This window comes from Rattus norvegicus, chromosome 18, assembly GCF_036323735.1.
Source record: "Rattus norvegicus strain BN/NHsdMcwi chromosome 18, GRCr8, whole genome shotgun sequence".
Taxonomy (NCBI): Eukaryota; Metazoa; Chordata; class Mammalia; order Rodentia; family Muridae; genus Rattus; species Rattus norvegicus.
In genome coordinates, this window is record NC_086036.1 from 59,806,375 (window position 1) to 59,819,197 (window position 12,823).

Sequence of the window (12,823 nt, forward strand, 5' to 3'; positions counted from 1 at the left end):
GAGATTAAATGATGGCATTAGTAAAGCAAATATATGTATGATAAAGTTTTATGAGTGTTCCTTCCAAGAAAGGAGCTTCACAAAACACTATTTTATTACACTTGCTCTAATGCTCAGGGAAATGTCGCCTTCCTTAGCCAACATGAAAGTAGGTGGGCATAGTCATCTATTATGACATCTCTTTCTTAAGTATTATTTGCAAGAAGATTCAGACTAGGCAAATACTGGTATTTTAAACTAGACTTTTTAAGAAAAATAACTAAAACTTGTTACAGCGAAGGATCAAAATAGTAATCATGATAGCATATGGCCTCTTGTGAGCTTTTGCAATTTGCTTGGTTATAGGATTTTAAGAGTCGGTTCTCTAGCTCTTAGGGAACAGGACGTAAGCTAATAGGTGGGCTCGATAGTTTTCTGGGTACCACAGTTAGCTTTTCCATAAACACGACTCTTAAATAAGATGAGAATTTCCATTCCAGGTGCCATTTAGACTTGTTCTTATGGGCATAGGTTCACAGGCTAACACAGGCAAGAAGTTCTTTTAGGTGACATCATATTGCTCTTGACACAGAGCTTAATTAATGTACCATAATATGATATTTTTGTATTAGATAAAATAAAACAACATTCAACATCCTGATAAGGATGAAACTTTGAACTCCATGTTGTTATGTAACCTGACTTTTGGTCTTCCTATCCGGAAAATTGTCCCAAATGAAATGTTTCTGTTGTTTGTTTTGTTTTGTTGATCGAGAGTTTCGAGTTCCCAAGGTTGGAGAAAAGTTGGTTCCAGGTCTTCTAGATTTCTGCCCTAATAATTAGATGAGGAATACACTAGGACGAACTTTCTAACTCCACACCACTAGGCTTTTCCCTCAGGTGGTCTCATCCTCTAGATTCCCTCGCAGTTAATCTAAGAGAAAGCAAGGAAGAAGCCAAACTTTTTTTTATGGCCTTATCTGGTCAGTCATATCCCATCGTTTTTGTAATATTCTTTTGGTGCCCTAGGCCAGCCTTATGTAGGAAAGGCTAGACAGAGGTGGGGTTGCTAAGAGCTAAAAATCACTGGAGACCCATGTGGAAAACTGGCTACCATTCACTTGATAGAGTCTTCCTTTTGTCTTCTACCCACTGAATTTTTCAAGTGTTATTCATGGTTTCCCTTCAAAATGTTAGTAGGTGTTTGGCAAAAGCCACCCTCTGCCCCTGATTGCCCCCAGCATTTACAATGTAGTATATAAATCGGCAGCGTAACCTTCCAAGCTTGAAAGCAACTTACTGCTGTACTTCACTTGGGGTTACAAAGCTTTTGGAGTTCACTCTGAAAAGATGTAACCAGGATTTCTTAAACTCCCTTCACCTTGAACTATCTTTCAAAAGATGTATGTCGATGTTTCCAAAAATGCCGAATCTGGAAGGATATGGTTTGATAAATGCGTCTTTGGACATGTTCCAAATTAAAGCTGAGCTGTCTTGAAGATTTTTAGTCTCCATCGAAGTTTCTGTAGCTCTGTGATATTTGTGGAGCTATCAGTAGGGAATAAGGACGAGTTTGTCCTGAGGGTCACCTTCTTCTTGGTTGTTGTATTTGCCACTTCCAGGCCATCGGAAACCATAATAAGGCCTCAGACAAAGCCTTTAAAAAATAATTGAAGTAATCCTACACAGCCACTTTTGTATTAGAAAAAACATATTTGTGTTGGTGGTTCCTAATTAGGAAAAGAGAAGATGATGTCACCAGTCTTACATGATTACTGTGGGACTTAGGAAGGAATAGCATTGTCAAGTAAAAAGGTTCTGGTGTCCAAGAACTTCCTGTCATAACTCCAGCCACTCATGACCTCAGGAAACTCAGATGAGTCCCTTTAACTGTTTATGCTTCAGTTTCTTTATTTGAAAAATAAGCACAATATGAAAACTAACCACCCAGGGGGAAAAAAATCAAAGGATACATAGCTTTAAAAAGTCTTCACTCTACCTAGGAGCATTCAATAGAAGTCTTGACTCCCTATAAGGGAATGGACTTCCTTGAAAAACTGGTGCCTCTGTTGTCCTTAAAACATCATGTTTCTGAGTTGCCAGCAAAATGAGAAAGCGATCAAGTAAGAATATTCACTGGAAAAGAGTCTAAGAAAATTAGGAGATGGGAAGGTTCAGGAGGCAAGAAAAGGGTTGACATGCATCAGGGATCTGACAGATGTCACCGGTATCCAGTTTTTCTATCACTCAGTGACTTCATCAGCACACAGAGATAATGTACCCCAATTTTACAGTTGTAAAGTTAAAAGAAATGTCACAAATTTAGTCAGTCTGAAGACTCATTTGATAGTTAAAGAAACAGTGAACGACAAACGGTTAACATGTCACAATAGCCCTCGGGTTGCCAGACATGAGACCATGACCCTCATGCTAGAGTCTGGGCCTCTTTATGTGAATAAAACAAATGTCTTTTGTGAATAAAAAAATGATTGTTAAGATGAATTTTCCTGATAATATAGGACCTAAAACATTCCCCTGCATTGTGCTGTATCTGACAGGCCCCTATTCTAACAAGTACCATGGGGCAAGCATGTCACCATAATTGCTTGTTAGGCAAGACATCTACTGAGGATGGGGTTAGAACACCAGTGCTGTCAGAACACAAGGGAAGCCTGGTTCTATTTTGTGGTATGATGACATTGGGCTCTTGTTTCCCTTCGATCAATTTTATTGAAGTCTGGTTTACCTGGCAGAAAATGCAGATTTTAATTTTGTCGTTTTGTAGGTTTAGAAAACTGCATATATGTTCAGAACAATTCCCACACCTTGGAAAGTTCCCTCCTGCACCAGCCAGCCTTTTGCTCCACGAGTGTGTGCTTAGCAAACATCAGTCTGATTTCACATCAGAGTCTCCTGTCAGGGCTAGTCAGCAGTTCTGGCTTGGTCCTTGCACTGTCTGGTGATCTGAGAAATAAAGAGTAGAAAGGCTCTTACTTCTGTGGTAGGTCTTGAGAGAAATGACTGAGTTGCAATACCTTTGTTTGGCATCCCAAGCCAGAATGATAAGGGGGGTGAGGTGACAAGTTTGGAAATCACCACAGACCAACAGAGTTGGGGAGGTCTTAAGAGTGGATTTGTGGGAGAAGAGAAGACAGGTAGCCCAGTGGAATTGGATGGCCAGAAGCTGACCTCTAACATCAACTGTCTTCTCATGGATTTGAACACTTACTGATTGAAGAGGGCTGTGTGTATCCTGCTGAGTAGCCACAATAGACAAGTGAGGTCTGGGATGGGAGAATCGGGTTGTTTCCATAATTATTGCATAATATAGCACATGCTGCATTAACATACATTATTTACTAAATAAATGCAGGTTTTAAAAAAATGTCGGACTATGATCCTGTTGCCCTTTTGCTTTTGAAAATGGCCTTGGTGCCTCTCAGGCCTTGGCCAGCTCTCCTGGGCTTTGAGAAGCTCCAGAGTGGGAACATTTGCCAAGCCTCTAATGACAAGGGCCCATTAGAGCACATGGCTGGATTCCTGGAACCTCCAAGTAGATTTTTAAAAAAAATGGAGCCAGAAAATTAGCTTGATACTCACTCTGCCAAGGAGGGACACACATCCCCAGTGGTGGCAGCTCCCTGGAGGTGAGGCAGATGGGTCATTATGACAGCGCTGCCAACAGCAGCTTGGCTCCAAGCATCTCTCAAGCTCACCGCACACACACACATCCCTCCCGACGCTGGGCAAATTAGGAATCCTTGTGACCCCCATGGCTCTTGCTGTCAGTACAAGAGGCGTTATGAAACGCAACAAAGAGTATTTTAAAAAGGATGAGAGTAGTGGGTATGTGAAATCATTAACAATATGGAGAACTGTTTTATGCCACCCGCTGGGAGTCGAGGTGGGGGGAGGGTCAGGTGTCTTGTGACAAAGGTGTGACAAGAGTGAGGGCAGCTAGTAGCTTATGAAGATATGAAGTGGTAGGGACCCTGCCGTGACTGTATTGTTCTCCCCAAATTCATCTGTGAAATCCTAACCATCAGTATTTCAGAATGGGACCTTGTTAGGAAGTAGATCTTAACTGAGTTATTAAGAATAAAACGAGCTCCTAAGTGGCCCTGATCCAATGTGCTGTTGTCTTTCCAAAAAAAAAATGAATACCCAGAGAGATAAGCAGCATAAAGAGACAAAAACTTTTTCTAGCTGAAGAGAATAGCTTGTTCACTGTTTTCAATCCAAGCCTCTCTCGAGCTGAAGGTCTTGATTTTGTACTTTTCTCTCTCCAGCGTGGGAAGAAGTAACTTCTCTTGTTTAAGACCCTATGCTGTAGCACTTTGCAGTTACAGCTGTCAAAGGCTAACATCCTACTGCAGAACACAAGAGAGTCTCCTCGGATAGAATAGGATCAAGAGTTTTAGTCCCTAGACCAAGGAGTGTCTTGGCTGTGATCTGAGTATAAAAGAGGAGCTATCCAGCAAAGAAAAGAGGTGGTGCAGCTGAATTAGAAGGGAAAGATATTTGGCCAGAAATATATCTATCCAGGGGTCTGGTAGACCAAGGTGGACCTTTGAGGATTATGTTTATGCAGCTGGAAACTTCTAGAAGCCTAAAGGCAGGCAACAGATGCAATCTGAGAAAGAAGCCTGGAGGAGTCCAGTGTAGCCAATGTCTGCAGGCTGCCCCACACAGGTGTCTGGGAGTGTCCCTAATCCTCTATTGGCAACTTCCTCCTCCAAATCTCACCTCTGAAACAAAGTTATAAACCAGGCCACTGACCATGTGTACACATTTACTACTGGAGATAAAGAATTCTTTTCCTCTGTAGTGACTGATTTATGTAGGTCTCTAGGATCAGGTTAATTGTTACCCACAGGGTGAGCTACTACTGCAAGACTGGGAATGGGGTAATTGGCCACCCCACCCCCTTGCATTGTCCTTGGTTCTTCACACTGAGAACTGTAGATGATGCAACCCCGTGCTGATTGAAGCTGGCCTTGGAGGGTCTCACTTGCCTCACTGAGCCAAGTCGCGGTGCTTGTGGATTTTAGTTTGAGTTTGTTACTTTCCAAACAATAAATGGGCATGTTTTCTGAATGGAAACAAGCCAGCCTGTCTGGATTTAAAATCCTTTCTGGGAACATGTTGGGTGTAGTGTGGTGGAGGAAAGCTATACATTGGTAGAACAAAACTGCTGTGAGATTTGTCTCCATCAAGGTTCTTCCCAGTCCAAAACAACCACCATATCAGAGAAGACTGCTAGCTTGGGGAATGAGCAGAAGTGGGAGATTGTTGGAAGTTCAAGTTTGGGCCTCCTTTTGGTGGGGGGAGAAGATAGCATGAGGTTGAACAATGAACTCTCTCAGGGCCAATTTCTTTTTTTTTTTTTAATCTTTATTAACTTGAGTATTTCTTATTTACATTTCCATTATTATTCCCCTTCCCAGTTTCCGTGCCAACATCCCCCTAACCCCTCCCCTCAAAATGGGCTTCCCCTCCCCATCCTCCCCCCATTACCACCCTCCCCCCAACAATCACATTCACTGGGGGTTCACTTGGCAGGACCAAGGGCTTACCCTTCCACTGGTGCTCTTACTAGGCTATTCATTGCTACCTATGTGTTGGAGCCCAGGGTCAGTCCATGTATAGTCTTTTGGTAGTGGCTTAGTTCAGGGCCAATTTCTGAACAGAAGAGTTTGTCGTATTGTCTAGAGAAAGGCAGATACAACTGTTCTCCAACATTTTGTAGGCTGTCACAAGAAAGGATATATCTGGGGTTGTTTTTAATACTGGTTTTCAATTGATTCCTCTATCTGCAGGCAGATATAGGTCTTCCAATATGATTTAATCGTCGGAGCCCCAGGGACTGGTAAACTCCTGCAAGCTGCAGAGGGGACTTTCCAATTCATTTTGAGTTCTTTTCGGAAGACAAGCCCCAGCTCTGGGAAGACCAGTGAGAGACCTGGCCTGGCTTCTTGCTGTTTCTGAATAGAGTGAAAGGCCCACATCATAATAATGACAACAATAACTGCATCTGTGACAGCTGTGCCTTTGGGGGTGCGTGACTGCTCTCTTGGACTTAACCTCATGGAGCAAACTGCCATTAAAGGGTCAGTGACACTATCTAGTAGAATGGGACAAGATCTTATAACTGCCTCTCAGGTCTGAATTCAGACCACAGCCTCGAGGGCACACCGAGGGAGAGAAAATGGCAGGCTACTGACAAAGCCAGGTATAAGTGAGAACTTCTGAGAAGTCTCCATGTTACCTTCTGGGACTCTGATCACCACGCACAAGGCCAGCATCTTTGCCTTATTCTGTTTAACTTCACCAAATGGGGGAATGTTGGATGGACCATGAGACAGCCTGGAACATGAGTATTAAAAGGCATAGGAGGTGTTTACTCTAATATGCTTCTCTTCTAGGCAATGCAGAGAGAGACATATCAGAAGCAGGATCTCCCTCTGGTAGGTACAATACTGTCGTATGCCATGGGTACCTGGAACTCAGGCCAGGAGGTTATGCATGGTAGTATATTCTCAACTGAGGAATACTTTGCTTTCTGGCAAAACTCCAGAAACAATGGATTTGCCAGTGCCTCTAAATCAGTAGTTCTTAGCCTATGGGATGTGACCCCTTTGGCAAACCTCTATCTCCCCAAATATTTTTATTACAATTAATATACTAGCAAAATTATAATTATGAAGTAACAATGAAAATATGTTATGGTTGGAGGTCACCCCCCAACATGAGGAGCTGTTTAAGGGGTTGCAGCATTAGGAGGGTTGAGAACCATTGTTCTAAATAGATGCTGGCCTCTCTGAGTCAAGCAGTGGGTGAACAGGGCCACCTTTAATACTCTGTGTGGGCAGCACTGACTGTGACTGGTCACAGGTTGGCCACTCTAAGTATTAGGGATCAGGAACTTGGACAAGAAAAGAATTTGCTGTGGTTTTACATTCTAGGCAACTGGCCACATCATATTCTGCTCAAGCCTGGAGATTGATTCTCATTCTACCAATAGATGTGATTCTGGATCTCGTGTTTTAATTACTCTTACTCAGAATGAGCTGTCTCTTTGTCAGAGGTTGCTAGCTGATTTCACAGTGGTGCAGTGAGAAGGCCCAGTGGCATGATCCAGTGTAGAACAATGCCAATCCAGAGGAACGATGCAGAAAACTCTGAGGCCTTTGTTCAATCATCCTTTCCCAGAGGACCCAAACCAGACATACTTAGAGCTTTCTTTTTGTTTGTTTTGAAACAGGGTTTCACTATGTAGCTCTGGCTGGCCTGGGACTCACTACGTAGGCCTCGAATTCATATAAATGCATAAATTAAACTGATAATAGATTATCGTAGATTCACTGATCTGTGACCCACAGGCTGATATCATAGTTATACAGATGGAGTATGAGAAAAACTGCTCGAAAACAATTCTTTAGTGTATGTATACAACTTTATCATTTTTAAAAGCTGAGAAAATTTGTATACTAATGCATGGTTATGTTTATTTGTTTTGCATATAGAGCTAAATCTTGGCAGAATATTTGATACTGCCGGATGGCATAAAACATCTTCAGCGTTAACAAAGGGCATGCACCACCATCCTCAGCTACTGTCTTTCCCAGGAAGCCTGCATATCTCCCCTCCATTTTTGAGCTGAGTTTCTGCTGTGTATAATCAAAAACTCTTGGCTTAGAGCGTTAAAGAATATTGACAACAAAATTAACAGTTTTTAGACAATTAGTTGTAGACATAAAGCAGCAAACACACTTAAATAAGGTTCTCAGCACCTCTGGGACCCAAACTAGCCCACTCCCATCTTCAGACGGAGGCTCCTAAGTTCAAGGTTAAAGCGCCTGGTTGTATGAGGCCTGGTAACTGAAGAGGTTAGCGCAGATTTATGAGGTGGAGTGTCTGAGATTGAATGTGCTGACCACAGTTTGCTATAAACGGGGGTGTAGGACATGTGCGAGCTATGGGGTCAGGTGACCATGAGAAATGTAGAATGCAGATTGTTAGGATTGGGAGAAGAAAGGCTGAAAATGGTGGAAACACTGATGATAGAAAAAGTTGGTCTGTAGAGATGTCACAGGAAGTGAGGTGAAAGTAAGGTCTCCCTCGATTGGGCCGCTGCAGTTGACCTCCTCTCCCTTAGACAGGTGCTTTAGCAAACAGTGGGGAAAAACTGTACCAATAGAGGGACACTCAGATATGTAACCAATATGGAGTGACCTCCCCCTCCCCCTTTCCCCTCCCCTTTCCCCCTCCCACTCCCCCTTTCCCCTCCCCTTTCCCTCTCCCATCCCCCTCCCCCCTCCATCCCCCGTCTCCTCTCCCCTCTCTTCCCCTTGCCCTTTTCCCTCTGTTTCTCCTCCCCTTCCTTTCCCCTTCCCCTCCTCTTTCCCTCCCTTGTTTTTCTCTCTGTGTGTGCATGACCACACATGTGAGCACACGTGTGTGTGTGTGTGTGTGTGTGTGTGTGTGTGTGTGTGTGTATGTGTGTGTGTGTGTGTGCGCGCGCGCGCGCACGCGTGAAGTTCGGGGGTAAGAGGCGTGGCTTAGAAGCCGGAACAGACTTGGTTCATCCCACAGGCAGCTGCCAGCAGAGGGGCGCTTCCAGTCGTGATTGAGAAACGGCTGTGCACTATCTTTCCCAGAGTGGGTTGATAGTAATTAATTGTTCATTGATCCCTCAGGTCAGCTCGAGGTCACCGAAGTTACTCTAGTGGCTTGCTAGTTTGCCAAGCAACCAGGAGGAGTAGTTTTGAGACCAGTGGGAGCTGGCCTGTGCCCTCAGCCCTGACAAGAGGTGATGGGATAATTATGACAACCCTAATGTCTATTATTGCAAATAACACGCAGTGAGGCGTTCAGGAAAGACGTGTCAGCCCATCACTTAAGACTCGAAGAGGAAGATGCACACGTAGGAGGAAGAGGAGGAGGAGCGAGTAGTTGGAATCAGAACTGGTATTTGAACACTTTGTTCCCGGTTCGTGGTGTTGTTAAGCGGAGGTGGGGAGACCTTGCTGGAGGAAGGGGCAGGATTTGAGAGTTCAAAGCCTGGCTCCTACTCTGTTTCTTTCTCTGCCTTGTGTTTGCAGCTGAAGGTGTGATCTCTTGGCTTCTTGCTCCGGGTGCTTCCTTCCATTCCTCCAATGTCGTCATGGACTTCCTTTGGAACTCTAAGTCAAAACTGGCTTTCCCTCCTATAAGATGCCTTCATCGTGGCGTTTTACCACAGCCAAAGAAGAGGAACTAATAAATGGAGAAAAAAAGAAATGGTTTTAACAGTGGCTTTTTCTTTTCAGCACAGGAAGTAATATTTCAATGGGATTGTTATTACGGCTGCCATCTTAGGTAAATGTCCTTCTGGGTACAAAGCTATTCCTGAGAAATCCCACAGGTCTCTCCCCTCCATCTGCCTGTTTATCCACACAGGAATTTGCGGTCCAAGACAGAGAAGGCTTCTGAGATCTGAAGGGCATACACAGCAACAAAATATGAAAGTATTCAGACCCAGATGGTGCCCCTGCCCGCCGTACCTTCCCAGCCTATAAATGGTCCCAACACAAGTCACCCACCCATCACCTGCACTTGTGCTGTCTTTATCCAACAAATAGGAGTGGTGTACTTTGGGTTAGACGCCATCCTCAGTGCTGATTTTACACCCACGTTCACGTTCCTGTGCCAGTCCTAAATGGTCTTCCTTGTTTATATCTCCCCCACCAAATAGACTGTGAACTTTTCAAAGATTAGCTATGTTGGGTGCCTTGACAGCAACCACAGTCAGCCTTTATTGAGTATTTTATGGGGTACACTCCAGCCTTGGTAGGCTTGCTGATTTATGTGAGATGAGAGTCAGTCCTTTCTAAAAATCTGCTTTGGTTAAGAGGGAAAGACAACTGATAGGGTATTCTGTGAATGTTCTTGTTGAAATATACTATGTTATAGTTATTCTAAAGCTCCAACCTATAACCATAATAATAACTCAGGGAGGAGAGTGAAGTAATGACTACTCCTTTTGGAATGCTGTATTTCTGGGCATCAGTAATTTCTATTCAAGCAAGATGGATGTGGGTACCTTTTATGGATCTTACTGGCAATAGTTTTTTTGTTGAAACACCCTTTCAACAGATCGACACCTCCGCTGTACGGTCATCAGTGACCACCAAATCTGATGGATGCCTTTGGGGCATGTGATGCAGGTTTTTCTTGTAATGAAATGTTTCAGGTTATAATTTCAGACTCTTGTTGCTTTCTTCCCATGTCCTCAGCAGCCATTCTTATCTCCACACACGTTATCATTCTCATCTAGGTTCTTAGTTGCCACCTCTACCAATAATCTCCCTAGGTGGCCTGGTCTCCCTTTCTTTGGACTTCACAGGCAGATCTCCCTAGTTGGATGCTCTATATGAGCCTTACACTCAGTAAATGAAGGCTGACAGACCATTTCTCCTTGCCTCCCCAGTCTCATCTCCTGATGTTTTGCCCACTTAGTCAACAATGCCATCCGTATTGGCCCAGTCACAAACATCAGAGTCAACAAGAGAAAGCCCTCTTCTTGTCAGTCCTCACTCCCAGTTAGTTGCTCATCAACTCCAGAATGAATTGAGCATGTATGTAGTGGTGTGCATTTGTAATGTGTATAAAGGTGGAAGGAGGGAGTGAGGGAGGGAGGGAGAGAGAGAGAGAGAGAGAGAGAGAGAGAGAGATTTCATCCGTGTGCCATGGTGCATCTGTGGTAGCTCAAGGACAACTTTGAGGAGTCACTTCTCACTGTCCATGTTTATTTTGAGGCAGGGTCTCTCTTCTTTCTGCTGCTGTGCTGTACACTCCAGGCTGTATTGCCCATGCATTACTGGGTGATTCTCTTGTCCTCACTACCCATTTCTCTGCAACAGTATTGGGATTTCAGGTGGCCCTCACTACATCTGAATCTTTTATAAAAGTTTGAGGGATTGAACTCAGGCTTGTATGGTAATACTCTCTGAGTCATTTCTCAGGGGCTTTTAAAACCACTATCATCCTCTTCGCCTACTGGACCACAGCCCAGTTCTCTGTTCACCCTCCCCATCACTGACCATTGGGGTTGTGGCTTCAATTGTCTGACCCATGGCTATACTCTTGTTCTTGCTTCATTCACATCCTACTCCATACCGGGAGAGCTCTACTTAAAAACTCTGCAAGACATCCCCATCACCTTAAAATTCCATCAGAGTTTCCCATATCTCTAGAAGGTCAAGAAACTTGCATGTTTTCCATGATTATAAAGCCCATAATCATTGGGCCCCTTGTAACCTCTCCTGCCTTAAATGTTGCCATTCCTCATAGGACAGCCACGCTGTCAACTGTCCTGGATTTCCTGTCCTCCATCATCTTCAAGCCCTAGTTAGACACCATCACACCTCCAATCTCTACTACTTTATTCTCTAAAGCTATGTCAACACTTACTATAGTAGCATTAGTCACACAATAGGTGATATATCAAACTTTGTTTTCCACTGTTAATCTTCACTAGCTGATGAAGGTACCATCCTCTGTTCTCATAAAGCAAATTTGGAGACGAAATGCAGGAGCCAGAGTCCCACCATGGAGCTGACACTTTATAACTCTTTTTATTAGGCTCTTCCTAGATCATCCAGTCCTAGTCAGCCACCTCTGCTTAGAGATCTGTTGATCCTCGTTAACATAACCTTCCACCTGGGGGGATTTTGCTTGATTCTTTGTTTTCTCTCAGGCCCCCAATGTGGGCTGCATTGCAAAGGTTCGGCAATTTGTTGAGAGAAACTAGTTCCGGATGAATCTTTTCTACAGTCTACTTAGTGTCTCAAATCGGTGTTCTCAGAATTTATGAGGTAAAAAATAATGCCATATCTTGTATCAACAAGTCCAAGCACAAAACGACTTTCTTAGCCTTTACTTGTAGGTAGCTTAAAGTGGTTCCACCAAGTGTAGTCTAAAGGCTCTTTCGAGACAGCCCTCCCTTTCCTAGGTACCAGGGTCCTTTTGAGAATTAGCTTCTGAATGTGAACAAGCCAGCTCTTTAAAGTTTAATGCCCCAGCCATTTTAATTGTTTCTTTCAGAGTACAGAAGAGCAGCTGAGCCACAGAAGCAGTGATCACTTGCCAACTTTCCTCTTGCAGAGCCAGCCGAGGTCTTCCTGAGATTTATAGTCGCCCCGTCTGAGACCCTGGCTTGGCATCTACCTTTGCTCTCACATAAAAGGAGCCTAATTTCTGCTTTTAAGAAATGTGTTGCTCGAGAGATTTTTGATTTGGGTTCTTTTAAGAATAATGCAATAAAGTATAATAAAAGTTTAAAGTTTTTTCTTTTTTTTCTCTTAAGTGCCCTTTCCTCCGTCTGCACTTAAATTGTCCCGAGACTGTGTTGCCAGGTAAAATATAGGACACTTTTTATTGTCCCTAGTCTGACTTCCATTTCTGTAACAAAATATTGGAGACTTGAAGGCTGTGGACAGAACTCAGTCAATAAAGTGCTTGTTTTGTAAGAGCAAGGACCTGGGTTGAACCTCAGGACTAACACAAAACAAAAGTATAACAAAACAAAAACAAATGAACAAACAAACAAACAAACAAACAAACAAACCACGTCTCAAGATCTGTACTTACAAGCCTCGTGGTGAAGAGAATGGTGGGTATCTGGGGCTTGCTGGCCATTCCAGCCTAAGAGATGAGCCCCAAGCCAGGGACAAACTCTGTCTCCTACAGCAAGTTGAGGGCTGGAGACATGGCCCAGCCTCTAAGGATCCCGATTGCTCTTCCAGAGGGACTGAGTTCAATTTCCAGCATGCGTATTAGTTAGCTCAGAGCTGACTGCAAG

At 43.7% G+C, this 12,823-nt stretch overlaps 1 long non-coding RNA gene across 2 annotated transcripts; it reads left to right on the forward strand.

Moving 5' to 3' along the window:
* Positions 1-5,974: 5,974 nt before the first annotated feature.
* LOC120098227 (uncharacterized) lies at positions 5,975-12,304 on the forward strand. 2 transcript variants are annotated; one of them, XR_010059860.1, is made up of 5 exons: positions 5,975-6,211; positions 6,405-6,446; positions 8,845-8,994; positions 9,084-9,339; positions 12,067-12,304. It is a non-coding gene; the product is annotated as an uncharacterized LOC120098227 (long non-coding RNA). The 2 variants fall into 2 exon arrangements; XR_005496342.2 differs by lacking the exon at positions 8,845-8,994 and having other exon boundaries at positions 6,052-6,211; positions 9,291-9,339.
* Positions 12,305-12,823: the final 519 nt, after the last annotated feature.